This window comes from Bidens hawaiensis, unplaced genomic scaffold (genome assembly GCF_021521415.1).
Source record: "Bidens hawaiensis isolate Kalapana, Puna unplaced genomic scaffold, B.hawaiensis_p1.1 tig00042563_1, whole genome shotgun sequence".
In the NCBI taxonomy this organism is placed as follows: domain Eukaryota; kingdom Viridiplantae; phylum Streptophyta; class Magnoliopsida; order Asterales; family Asteraceae; genus Bidens; species Bidens hawaiensis.
This window is the reverse complement of record NW_027497552.1, coordinates 110,121-125,010: the sequence shown is the minus strand read 5'-3', so window position 1 is coordinate 125,010 and position 14,890 is coordinate 110,121. Positions and strand designations below refer to the sequence as shown.

The 14,890-nt window shown below is 37.9% G+C and overlaps 1 pseudogene across 1 annotated transcript; it reads left to right on the top strand.

The window, feature by feature from the left end:
* The first annotated feature begins 632 nt into the window (after positions 1–632).
* Positions 633–14,140, top strand: LOC143593721 (3-ketoacyl-CoA synthase 20-like; annotated as a pseudogene). The gene is made up of 4 exons (XR_013146169.1): positions 633–786; positions 7,291–7,879; positions 11,596–12,107; positions 13,946–14,140. The product of XR_013146169.1 is annotated as a 3-ketoacyl-CoA synthase 20-like (transcript).
* Positions 14,141–14,890: the final 750 nt, after the last annotated feature.

The window sequence follows — 14,890 nt, the reverse complement described above, 5'->3', positions numbered from 1 at the left end:
CAGTAAATGCGTCGATTTTTATTAAATGAGTGACCCGAACCCTTAAACGGGTCGGGTATAAATACAAGAATATAAAAACGTAAACCCGAAATGTTACACAATCCCTTACCGAATCAATAATAATAGAATTCTCGTCGGCTACTTCTACGATAAAAGGTTTAGACAACTTATCCTGAGGCTTATTAATAATATACGCAAAATCCAAAGAAATAAAACTCTTATCGGCACCCGTATCAAATAATGCCAAAGAATAATGATTATCAATGAGAAACGTACCATTCAACACATCGCTAGAGCTTTGAGCTTGATTCACATTCATCATAAACGGACGACCTTTGGACCCTTCAGGGGTTTGCGCAACTTGGTTCAAAGTAGGAGCTTGAATAGCAGGAGCTTGAGTTGATGCCGATGGAGGAGCCATAAGCTGAGGTACAGGAGGAGCATGGGTTTGCGATGCATAGGCTTGGGATTGATAGGTTTGCACTTGGTAGGCTTGAGTAGTGTAGTATGGTGTAGGGGTACACATGGGCTTGCGGTGGATGGGTAACATAGTGAGGTGAAAACATAAAATGGGGTTGATGAGCATAGGCAAGTAAGGGGCAAGCGTTGCGGAGATGGTTAAGGTCTCCACAATGGTAGCAAGCATGGGTATTAGGAACACCGGGCTGAGTAGGGTTAGCTGCATGTCTAGCAGTAAGGGGTGCAGACCGGGTTTGAACGGCTTGAGAGCCAGGCGGTGCACAGCAAGAAATAACAAAGTGACCGTAACGGTTGCCTTGGTGCACAGTTGGTAAGAGATTGAACAGGATGGTGACGTTAAACTTGACACAAAGGGGATGAGGACCAAAGTAAGTCTTCTTGTTTGGGGCATTAGGGTCATTGGGGGCTTGGTTGTTGGGTTGGTTGACGGAGTAGTTTTGGTGGTTGGTCTTACGTTTGTTGTTGTTCTTGTTGAAGTGGTTATTATTGTAAGAAGGCTTGGTTTCGGCTTTGGCATCGGTGGAGGATTTGGTCTTAGATTTTTTGGGAGTAGTCTTGGCGTCCTTGCGAGACAAGGTTCCATCCCGAACATGGCTATAAGTGACAGAGGCAGCTAGGTCCATCGCCTCACCGATGGTTAGAGGGGGTCACGACTCACCACGACATCGCGAAAAAGGGTCGGTAGACCGCGAATGTATTTCTGGATGCCGCAGGCCTTGGGGGTTACCAAGTGGGGTACAATTCGGCTAAGATCATGAAAACGGTTAGAGTAGGTGGAGTTATCCCTACCAATATGTTTAAGCTCCCAAAACTCAGTCTCAAGTCTCTGCAGTTCATGTTCTGGGCAAAACTCTTTCTTCATTGCCTCCTTAAGTTCCTCCCAAGGCATGGCTACTACCAAGTCTGATCCTTGGTCATTCCTCAGAGCATTCCACCAGGTGACAGCTCGGCTCTCGAACCGGCTCAAGGCGAACTTGGTCCGCTTGGCATCCGGAAATTCACAGTGGATAAAGGCGTTTTCCATTTCCTCGAACCATTGAAGTAAGGCGGTGACATTTTCCTCACCACGGAAGGATGAGGGTTTGGTGCTCAAAAAGTTGCGGAAATCATAGTTATTTGATGCGACCTAAGTGGCGGATCCATTGGAGTTGAGGCTTTGGATCAGAGTGACAATCGTGGGCATTGCAGCAGCAAATTCTTTTGTGATCCTAGCAGCCAAGCGGCGATCGCGTGAACCAGACGAACGTTTGTGACGATGGTGGTTTCTGAGTGACGACATTCTACGGGAAAATAAGAGTAAAGATTTATTAGTTGAGGGATCATATAAGTAAATATTCATGAGTTGACGCAACTAATGAGATTAACGTGAGATAACTAGAATGAGGAGATGGGGTTAGTTAAAAAAAGTAAAGTTTTGTTGGTTAAGTTAGCTTCACAATAACTAACAAAAATATATTTGTGGATGTTGGCCTCCCATGAGCTTTCCATGGCAGTTTGAATGGGCCAACAAAAATTAACAAACAAAGTAATGTAGTTGGATGGCCCATGAGCGTTACATGACATTTTAACTGTACCAACTAAAGAACTATTAAAAATAGGTGAGTTGGACGGCCCATGAGCGTTACATGGCATTTTAACTGTCCCAACAAATTAACGAGTTATCAATGCGATGAAGTTGGACGGCCCATGAACGTCCCATGGCAATTTAACTGTCCCAACTAAATAATAAACTATCAAAATAAAATTTGGGTAGTTGGAGCATCTCGTGAATCACCACGTTGATTACTCCAACAAAAATACGAAAACAAGTTGAGAAATGGATAGTCGTGATTCCCGACTAACCATTTAAAATAACATAACACCATAATCGGAAATTTACCGAATTTAAGTCACGGATCACCGTGAATTCGGTTTAAAAATATTATAAGGAATGCAAGCACTAAAGTGGTTATGGTTGACAGCCTAGGGTGTTGGACATATGGCATTTAGGGTCTCACTTGGGTCTATAAGGTCGATAACTGTGGTCAGGTTATCCCCCAGGTAAGGAATAGCATCTTACCTTTGGTTCTCGGAACCGTTTTTCCAAGGCCCGACTTACAGTTTCTCTCCCCTTTCCAGTTACTACAGGGACATGCCACATAACTTAGCCCTAAGGTGAACGAGTGAAAACAACAGGTGGGAATTCTTAAGGAATTTCCCAAAATAAAAGCAATCTAATTTTGATTTTTAAATTTAAATAAAATTTTGAATTTTTGAGGCATAGCCTCGGAGCAGTGTGTGTGCATGACAATAATATAATAAAATAATTATTAACTAAGGAAATCAAAACAATTTAAATAGAACACATAAGGTAGGTAGATAAGCACGTTTAGGGCTCCTAAGCATGTTACTAAGGCAATCTCTAACGACCTATCTTAAACATTCGGCTTTGATACCAATCTGTCACACCTCAACCTACGGCGGAAATGTCGGGGCATGAACTGATTGTCCACAGCTCTCAAGGTACTATCATGCAACATTTGAAATTTCAATATCTATTTAATAAAATTCAGTTAAAACAAATTATACAAATACAATATCCAAAAACAGATAATTCACCAAGAAAAGATAAATCATAAAACAAATGTCTTGTTTGTTTCTCTATCTTGATTCTTAAGTTTTCTTTCCAATCTTGAACTAACTTCACATCACACGATAACCTGTATATGCGTTAAAAATAAAGTAGTTTTGTCAACACAAGGTTGAGTGAACAACACACCAGATTTAATGTACATGCGCTAGAAAAATAAATATTGCAACAAGTCAAATGAGATAAGAAATTTAACCAATGAGCAAAAATAAATGAGATGTCGAAAAGCACGAAGCTATTACGACTGTTGTATGATCATACTATTCTGAGATTATGTTGGACCTCTCCGAATGCGATTAACAAAAGCAGGTAAACATGTAACAAGTATGGCACAAAATTGTTAACACATAAGACAATAGTTGCAGATTGAGTATATATATATATATAAATAAGAAATAATATGTTGACGCATATGTTCCCTAAACGTTGAAAACAAGTAAAATAGGGGAATTTGGTACTCACCTTAATAGACGAGCAAAAGATTAAAAGATAATATTAAGAATGACGATCGTGGATCACACGTTGACGATATAGCCTATAAAGGAAGATGGAATACGGATACGCTAGGTTAATGAACTAGATAGATTATGATAGCTCGATAATTATCATTATTATTAAGTTAATATTATATTCTTTTTAATAATGATTAATATAGTAGTATATGAAAAACTATTATTTTGTTAATTATATATAAAGTATATAAAAAGTAAAACACATCTTTAAAATATTGTTAGTTTGTTAAATTATAAATATATTTATATATAAAGTTTACTTGTTATATATATATATATGTGTGTGTGTGTATTAAAACATAGATATTTGTTTTCATGTTATTATATATATGTGTATATACATATATGTTTACATATACATACATACATACACGAAAGATGCGAGAAAACACAAGTTATATAGTCGGTTTTTAATAAAATAATTTTATTTAATCATTATTATTATTATACTTAATAAAATGCTTTTAAAAATAAATATATAAAATAAGCTAAAAAATCGGGGTGGCAGAGGTCGAACCCGCGACCTCCCCCCCCCCCCCCCCCCAATAACCAAGTGACTTGATCAGATGGGCTAACCAGCGACGTGCAAACTAAACCAGAACCCATTTATTATAAACAGAAACAAATTCTTCAAAGTTTGATTATAAACCCTAAAACATCAATCGGTTAATCCGATTTATGTTGATATAATAGATGTTAGGGCTTTCGTTCATAACAGTATTGCGATCATGATGCATATTTAAGCTACCTTAATTGATGACGATTTGATGGTGAATCGCTAATTAAACCGGACGGCACAACAAGATCACGAACAAGCACTTGTAGGCGATGATAACGTAATTAATTAAGGGGGTATTGACGGCGAGGGTTAGAGGATGATGTGGGATGATTCAATTTTAGAAATCATGTTCGTTTATATAGTAATTAGTTATTAGGGTTTATGGTTCGTTTAATAAGGGATAACAGATCACATATGATATTTTTTAGCACGTTTATATCGTTTATTAGGCCTAAATTAACGTAAATATGATATTCACGAGATCAAAAACAACAAAAAAAAACGAAGATTGTGGTCAAGTTAACAGATTATGAATTCAAGTTGAAAAATTGAATGTGGTTTCCGGTTTGGATAATGGATATCCAGTTTATGTGAAATGGATTATAACAAAATTTCACCTTTAGTCCCTGATGTTTAAGGATGGTACAAAGAAGTTGAAACCTTATGTTTTGGGTTAAATGTCAAAATATAAAAGATATAGTTATTAATAATTAAATACTAATAAAATAATCAATTTAACTCGATAAATGCGGGAATATTATTAATGAGAAAGCCCAGACCCATAACTGGGTCGGATATCAGTTACAAAAGAGATATGGGAAAACCATAATTGTTACACTTTGTATATTAGAATGATATAACTTATTTTTTTGTATTGTATTTCTTTCTTTGAACAATTATTTGTACCATGTTGCAAATAAATTAATATAAATGATATATCAAATTTTAGTACTTTCATTGTGCGATGAATAACAACTTTGCACCCCCAACGTTAATTTGTTGTCGATCAGGGTGTAAGAGATTGGTATCAGATCCGTGACTATAAAATAGATGGTCAGATGTAACGTCCTAGTACAGTTTAATTATTTTAGGGTCCCCAAAATGCATGACTTGACCTTATATGTTATTTGGAAGCCCCATCGTTTTCGTCACCGCAGCCACCACCTAACGACCACCATCACCATCACCGTAGCCGCGCCCACCATTTTCACTGTCTCCACCGCTTGACCGCCACCACTATTGTCGCTGCCTGAGCACCAACGCCCCCACTTGACAACCACCACCTGACCGCGACCACTGTCACTTGATTGATGCCATCGTAGCCTCACTCATTACCTAACCACTATCGTCGTCGCCATCTCCGCCACCACCATCGTCATTATTGCCATCACCGCCACTAAATAGCTCCACTACCACCACCACAATCACTACCAAATCACCACCGCCGTCGCCATCTCCGCCGCCACTACCATCGTCGTTGCCATTTTTTTATTTTGGTATTTTTTTTTTAATTTGACATGTTAGCATGTTTATCATTTTTTCCATGCGTTTTTTATAGCAATCAAACAACATAAAATAATAATTTATTTCATTCTCATAGACTAACCAAACAAGACAAAAGAATAATAATTATTCATTTCATTCCATTGTCTATTTCATTCATTTTTCCATTACATTCCCCTTTTACTTATTACCTACAACCAATAGACTAAGGGGTTGTTTGGTAGCCTCTTAAGTAGCCTCCTTAATGGTCATTAAGAGGCTAGATCTTAATGGTTAAAATGCAACCTTAAGTCTGAATGGTTAAAAGGCTACCTCTTAACCATTCAGACTTAATGCTACCCATTACCATTAAAAGTTTATGAATCATTAAGAGATAGTATCTTAATAACCATTAAGAGGCTACCAAACAACCCCTAAATCAACTAAATGAAAAATAGAATTCGCTGAATGACTGAATCATTATTTTACCAATTAGATATTTAGATTCTTACGGGATTTTTGTTTCGGCCAAAAAAAGGTTGACAATAGAGGTGAAAAAATGAACTGGAATCGGGTTTTTTATACCCGGGATTTACTACCTAAACTCGTATCTGATTCTGTCAATAAGGTACGGATAGGGGTATGAATTTTAGTACCAAAACCCTTACCCAAAATTGGACCCGATTTTTACAAAATAATACATGAAACACATAACCGGTTTCATACCCGGAACTGGGTTTTTAAAATACCCGAAACCGGGTTTTTCAAATAACTGATCTATACCCAAAATTACACACAAAAAAACTCTCAAAAATACCCCAAAAAAGTGCAGCCCCTTAAAAAACTCAATATATGCCCGAAAAAACCCAAAAAATAAGGTTTTTCTATTCCCAAAATAGGGTATTCAAATACCCAGCTATTAGAATCGCACAAAAGCAAAACCCAATATATGTCATTTTAAAATAAAAAGTAAGAATATATCGATTATGAAAAAAATATTTCTCGGGTTACTAGAATCATATCGAATTGAGAGGTCTGGATTCTAATTCAATTTGTACTTGGTTCAAAAACTCAAATCAAATAAGAATTCGATTTAGATAAAAATTTTGAATCCAAAGTTTTTATTCGAATCTAGTTCTATTCGAATAATGAACAACACGCCTTGACCTTTAACAGAAACTTAACGTGACAACCGGTTGTGTCAAATGAAAGCGAGGCCTAACTTATTTTTTTAACTTCAGAAATTAACACGTTATTAAGAGTAGCGGTGCACAAACAAAACTCGGTTTGCAAACCGGAACCGTTGAGGTTATCAACCGTTAACAAAAGAAAACCGGCCCCAACCTAATTCTAACCGCCAGTTCCTAACCGGTCTTGAGTATTTAGAATCAAACAAGTGTAAAACCGTTTTTTTAGATTTTTTATTATTATTTGTTTATTAAAATACCCTTTTTTCAATTAACCAGTTTGATAGGTTAAGTTTTTTCGATATACGAACTCCGGTTATGATTCGAATTGGTTTTTGGTCGGACCAATTTTGACCGTGTTAGACCAAAAACTTTTTCGATTAATAACCCTTATTTTGAAACCTTGTTATTTCTTAACCGTTTTGTGACTTTTGTCTACAGTCGTCCAAATCAAATACGTGAAATTAGGTTACTCATCTCCCATTTCATGTACCTCTTATCAATCCCACTCCTCTCCGTGCACCTCTCAACCCTCACGCCACATGATCTGATCAATCTCTGGCCACCCTCTACTTCCTCAGCCAGCCTAGAAAGGTCTACCTGCTCGATTTCGCGTGTTACAAGCCGGACAGTTCCAACTTCGTAACACGCGAGACGTTCATGCGTCATTCGGCCCTGGCCGGAACGTCCAGCCAGGACAACCTGGCGTTTCAGAAGAAAATCCTGGAACCAGAAGACGTATTTCCCTGACACGCGGTCTTGCAGATACCGCCGAACCCGTGTATGGCCGAGGCGAGGAAGGAGGCTGAGATGGTCATGTTTGGGGCGATCGATGAGCTGCTGGCCAAGACCGGGGTGAAGGCCAAGGATATTGGTGGTCACCTGCAGCTTGTTTTGCCCGACGCCTTCGCTGAGTTCCATGGTGGTCAATCATTGTAAGCTTAGAGGGAATGTGTTGAGCTACAATCTTGGTGGAATGGGGTGTAGTGCTGGCTTGATCTCTATTGATCTTGCCAAACAGCTTTTACAGGTATGTTTTTATTATTAAGGTGATTGTTTATGGTTAGAACGACAGTTTGGATATTGGCTAAACGACCAATAATTAACTAAAAAGGCCATCCTGACCAATAGTTAACAAATGTTTGTACCCTTTTGTTAGAGCGGCCGTCCGAATGTTCCAGACACGGATGCTCTAATTTATGATTTTCAAACTTTGACTTTTTTTGATTAAACGGTTGTTAGAGTGTTTTTGAGTCGTCATTCTAATCAATAACTTTCAAAGTTTGATCTCTCTATGGTCGGAATGACAGTTTGAATAATGTTCAGACGACCATTCTGACTAATGATTTTAAAAGTTAACCTTTTTTTCTTTTTTATCAAAACGGACATTTAAGTGTTTTATGAACGGTTGTGTAATGAATATAGCAAGACCCAAAGAAATAAATAATTATTATTTGAAATCGGATTATTATTTTAAATTTAAAGTTCTCCAAAATGATTATTTAATTTGTCAACCACATGATTGCCGTATCACTTTAAAGATTGACAACTGCTAATAGTCTGGCCTCGTGATTCTGATGTGGCCATCTAAGAATGCACTTGTAACATTGTTTTTCAAAATAATATAATCTATTAAGTATATGGTATGTATTATATTCTATTGTCATAAAAAAACAAATGTTGAACTGATAAAAAAGCAACATGTTTTGTTTTTTAGCCATTTTTTCCTGAACAACACTATGTACTTGCAAAATTAAAATTATAACTTTTCAAAGAAAAAAAAAGGTATTTTTATTGACTATTTTAGGTTTTGCAATAAACATTACCAAACATTTGCTATGCCTTATTTTGTTAGAAACTAAAGTATTGGTTAGGATAAAAGTTAATCTTGTAGAATCAAATTTAACTAAGACCACGACTGGGGTTTTCAATTTTTCATTACACTACCGGGTTACTTTCTACAAGCTCACTCGCCCTGATATTGTACACTCAAACACGTTCAAGTGTGTTTTTTTTCCTCGTCGATGACTAATCTCTTCAAAATGTGTCGGTATTTGAATTCACATGTTCCTTACGAACTTAATTTGCATTTCCCTGATTAATGCGGGATTTGTTAAAGGTATTGTGAAAACCTCGCTTGCATCATTCTAGGACGAGGGTTGTCTCACCATTTAAGGGGTTGAGAAACATAGTCCTAGGAATTCATCATCATCTTAGACGAATAATAATGGTCGGTATTTGAGGTCAGCCATCATGATCTTACTCCTAAGCATACATGTTATGTTGTGAAGCTCTCATCTTGTCCTCAATCAAAGCACACAAACATGTTAGCTGTATTTGGGAGTACTCGTATTTGAGACTAAACATACATTATGAACCCAACATATTTCTCGTATGCACGTCTAATGTGGGATTCTCCTAAGTCGTTTCAAATATCACCTCTGGCTCTAGGGGCTCATTTCATTTCACAACCGATGTGTAATTTGGCTAAAATGGTATAGTTATGCTACTTTCATCGGTCACCTTCGACATCTTTATCGGAGTGAAAGGAGTATGAAAGTTTTTTTAGACTTATTATTTAATTGATCCAAATAGAAAATAAACTATATTTTATCGATTCTAAAATCGGTTAAAAAACTTAAAGCGACAATATTTTTGGTTTAAACCACCGCTCCTATAGAAATCTAAAATATTAAGATTTGAGAAGCTTAGTCGCTTAGATGATATTCATAGGTCTCTCTTGTATAGATATATACTTTTTTTTTGCTTTTATTAAATTAAATAATTTTTAGTAAATTTAATCTGATAAAGAAGGTTGTATTTATTTAAAAAATAATAATCAAAAAAGACATTCTAAAACAACCAACTTAAAAGGCTATTTAATAATTTATGTGACCATGTGGCTAGGTGACTTTTTAAAAAGCGTGGCGTGGGAAACAAAAACAAATACGGAGTATAAAATAACGTAATTATTGTTTTTTAATTGTTCAGATGATTGAGGTGTAACATTGGTTTCTAAATATCATTCCAAACCTTCATATTTTTTTCTTCCATAAAACTATTTTTATAATTTTAAAGTCTCACTTTAAATGTATACTTATAGTGCAATTAATTTATGTTCATATTTATAGTTATCTTTTTTAAAGGAAAAACAACAAAATATAGATGTGACAATAAATGATTCATTACGGGTTTGGTTTGTTTTTCTTTTTAAACACGGTGACTTTTTTTTGTGTTTGACTATTACACTCTCTAATTTAGAAAGTCTCGTTTCACTCTGCCATACTATGTTGTTTTTATTGGGCTCATACTGACTTCAAAGTTTGGTTCGAGCGTTCCCCTGGGAAACCATAAGAGCATAACTCTTTGGCGTAACACACGGTGAGACTAAAACCTTGGTGGGATCACGATTCAAACTAATAACCTGCGAATCGCGTCCGGTCTTTTTAGCCATTTGTAGATACTCGTCCAACATGTCTGAGCCAACACCATACGCTAGTTGCCGAAGAGCGGCGGTAATTTTTTGAGTAGTCATGAACCCGGGATTGCATCTAGCGTCATCCCTTTGTTGAAAATACTCAAAGTGCTCCGGCAAATCATTTGCTAGACACATGAATAATCGTCTAGTCATTCGAAAAAGGGTTCTAAAATTATCCTCATCATATGTGAGATTGGGGCTAAAATAGTGACATATCAAAGTTTCATTAGCAGTCTTTCGATCACGAATACGTGGTTGCCGGAATACTGGGGCTCGGGGGCGTTTTTGATCTTTCAAAAAGTTTATCGTCGTTTGAACCGCTTAACAAATGAGTTCGTCTTCTTCGGAAGAATTAGAAGACGAAGACGATGAAGACGATGTCATTTATAAATATGGAGAGAAATATAGTTTTCGTAGAGGGAGTGTGATTTTTTATGAGAATAGGAGAGAATAAGTTGAGTTTTAATTAGAATGAAGTGTGTGGATTTGTATTTACAGGTTAAAAAAAAATAAAACCCATAAGCCCAACGGCTCTTTTGACCAACCCACACAGCCCAACGGCTCTTTTGACCAACCCACACAGCCCAACGGCTCTTTTGACCCCGTGAACCGGTCCACGACAGCCGTCCGCGCCCCGTCCACCGCTAGGGGCAGTGGTGTGCGCGGCGGCCACGTAGTCCGCGCCCCCACTGTCCTTAGGCCTTAGTCTAAACATTTGTGGGCAATTAGTGAGTTGGATCTGGATATGTCGTTTTGTGTGTGGGGCCCACTAAGGGGAGCCATGTGAAAAGTGGTCAGAATGGGCCTTCGCCTGTTCGAAACATACAAATCTGGATCTTGGACAATCTGGCGGACTAACATATATACACATAGTACACTTTAACACGTTTTGTTAAACTGTTATAATATATAATCACCCGGCGAACCTATTTTGTTAAACTAACATATATACACATAATTTTATAGGCCTGCCAATGTTATCTCTTCCATTAAATTAGCAAAATACTATGTGCAAGTACTATAAAGTTCTTATGATACTTGACATATTTATATTTTATGTATATATAGTCTTCTTAACTAGAAAAATTATGTATATAATATTATAATTACCAAAAACATAAAATAAGCTAATAGTAACATAAACATTTTTAATGACTTTTACAATCATATGTGTAACAAATTGTAATGCCCAATCCAATCTATGTTAGATGTATAATAATATCTCTATTTAAATAACAAGTAATTGAGGGTATGTTTGTTGGACACAGGTGAACCCTAACTCATATGCTTTGGTGGTTAGCATGGAAAACATCACATTGAACTGGTACTTTGGGAACAACCGGTCCATGCTCTTGTCAAACTGTCTTTTCCGTATGGGCGGGGCCGCAATTCTCTTGTCTAACCGGTCGAGTGACAGACGTCGCTCAAAATATCAACTCATTCATACTGTCCGCACCCATAAAGGTGCGGACGACAAATGTTACAGTTGTGTTTTCCAAGAAGAGGACAAGGAGAAAAACATTGGTGTGGCTTTATCTAAAGACCTTATGGCGGTCGCAGGTGAGGCGTTGAAAACCAACATCACGACTCTCGGACCGTTAGTGTTACCCATGTCCGAACAGTTATTGTTCTTCATGACACTAGTCGCGAGGAAAGTGTTCAAAATGAAACTTAAGCCTTATATCCCGGATTTCAGCTCGCGTTTGAGCACTTTTGTATATTTTTTCAATCGGATAGGATATCATTACGATACACGAATCCAAAAGCTCTGCCTATTAAGGTAAGACATTGTGCCATCGTGTAAAGTTTCTACTCTCGTGATTATCGTTATGATTATTGGTTTTATACTAATCTAGATATACTACATTGTGTTTATCCTAGGTGCTTAATACTAAGAGGCGTTTTCTTTAATTGTAAACTTGCAAGGTGAGACATTCGAGATTTTATACCACTCACATTTGCGTGAGACAACTGTTTTTCCGACACTGTCATTATGATTTCAAAACCTATAAAACTCATGGTAGATGGTCTAAATGGTTTCAAATATATTTTTAAAGTATTTTTAATACATTACAATGATTAAGTCTATGTAGACTTACGGGATGGTTACTACTGGTATTGTGGGGTTTTGTATACAAGGCTTGCCTACTGGGCTATTACACATTACTTATTGGACAAGTGTTAGCCAATAAGTAATATGACCACAGTCATAGATACGGTCGAGTGACAAGTACATTTCGGTAATTTGTAAGCAGGAAGGTGTAAAAACATCTTAATGCTGTAACTGTAAAATGTGTCATTTAAAAATGAATGTACTCACCAGTATTTCTTGCTGATCAAATATTTCAAACATGTTTCAGGTGACTTGTTAGAGACAAAGGAATGATGCCTGTGGACTTCCAGCTTAAATAAGTGGCTTGTCACCAGAATAAAGAAACGTGCTTTGTAAATTAGGGTTTATCCCTATAAAGTTTATGTTTGTATCAAAATGGGTTAAATTCCCAGTTTATAATAAAAATAAACATGGTGTTTTTATAACTCTGATCATTTTTCCTAACTACGGTTCTGATGAAATATTCCGCTGCAAAATAATTTAATAAACACCGATACCACCAATTAATGTTCACGGCTTCTCTCCCAGGGTATAGGAGTCGGGGGCTGTGACATCTGAAGTGGTATCAGAGCCACTGGTTTAAGCAATATGAGTATTTGAAGAAACACGGATCCATTATTTAAGCAATATGGGTCCTTGAATGAGTTCCATCGCTGAGGATGACTGGGAAAGAGATCACCCCTCGCGGATGCATTATTTCTCTTCCAAACCCCCAAACTGGAGCATGGATGGGTTTCAATCTTTCTTTGTCCTCATCATCCAGTTGTTCAAAGCATTGTTCGTACATGATATCCGATGTACTCCTAGTGTCAAAGAACACATATTGAGAACGGTAATGACCGAAGAGGGCGGTAATGATCAGTGGGTTCTTGTTATTGGGTCCGCCCTTCACTAGTGGAAATATTACTGGTTCATTTTTCCGCTCCTCTTCGTCACATTCTCTTCTCTTTCCTCTCGTCTTTCGTCCACCTTGGATCATATGGACGTTCAAGTCCTTGACTTGTTTTTTGGATGGGCCCTGGTTGTCCCGCATAGGAGCTTTACGAGTCCCCGACTTTCCATCTTTAACCAGGTGTCCTAACTTACCGGACTTCACAGCCGCTTCGATTTCGCTTTTTAAAGCATTGCATGCGTTCGTATTATGACCAATGTCATTATGGAACGAACAATGCTTTTTATTGTCAAGGAATGATCTCCTTGTGAGCGGTTGTGGCTTTCGAAAATTTACATTCTCAGTGGTGAGAATTTCGGCGGGAGTTTTTGAAAGAGGAGTCCATCTGTTAGGACCTCGACTTGCTGGTCCTGCCTTGTTCTTGTTGCCGATGAGAGATCTTGCGTCAAATGGTTTTGATGCCTCTGTTTTTGGCTGAAGTCTTGACCAGATTGGTCCCTTTGCCTGTTTATTGGGTCGTGGAGTTTGAAACTCAACTTTGAATTTTTGTCTTGAACTGTTGTTCCCCAATGTTTTTTTCAGTATTGGCAAATAACTTCGCTGCGGTCATAAGATCATCCCACTCCTTTGGCATTCCATCCCGGCCAGTGAGTGTGCGGATCAATTCGTCAAACTTGACGTTTTTGCAAAAAGCACTGCGGAGCATGTCTCTGCTTATCCCGCCAATGTTCAGGCTTTCGTCATTGAACCTGGTGATGAAATCTTCTATAGACTCATTATCCCGGCGGATAACATCCAGAATCTCTGATTGGTCACGCGTATGCTTTTTCTGTTGGCTGAACTGTTGTGAGAACATCTTCACCAGATCATCTCAACTAGAGATTTGACCATCAGGGAGTTTTTCGAACCATTCCCTCGTTGCCCCTGTTAATGTCAATGCGAACATATGACACCAATAAGGGAGCGTCCATCCGCTCACTCCGCCTACCGCCACGAAGTTCTGCAGATGATCACTTGGATCAGTCATGCCATTGTATCTACCCAACGTTGTAGGTATTTTAGCATTGACAGGAAAGAGTGATGTCGCAATGCTAGCTATAAATTTCGACTTCTCGGCAAAGGTTGCCGGACGGTATGGCTTGGTGAAATCTTCCTTTGCATCACTGTGATATTCGGTATGACGGACGACATCACGCGGACGACTGCTTCTTGCTCGTGAACTCATCCTGCTGTTACCCATATAGAAAATATCTTCCGGGTGATAGGTTGAGTCATAACTGTCGTATTCGTCCAAGTAAGAAGGCATCCGCATGTCTATGCGAGGACGAGGGCGTAACCTTCGTGGTTCAATGAAATCTTGGTCAGTTTGTTGACTGTAACGAATTTGACTTCCTCTCACCGTTGGAAGAGAAGAAAGAGATCTCTGAGGAGACTCTTCGTAAGTCAAAGAACGGGCATGATAACGTTCATTACGTACCCTGCGTTCGTATTCAGCCACCAAACTTTCCTGTTGCACGCGGAGCCATTCATCCGGAGACAACAGTCCTCTAGATCTGGA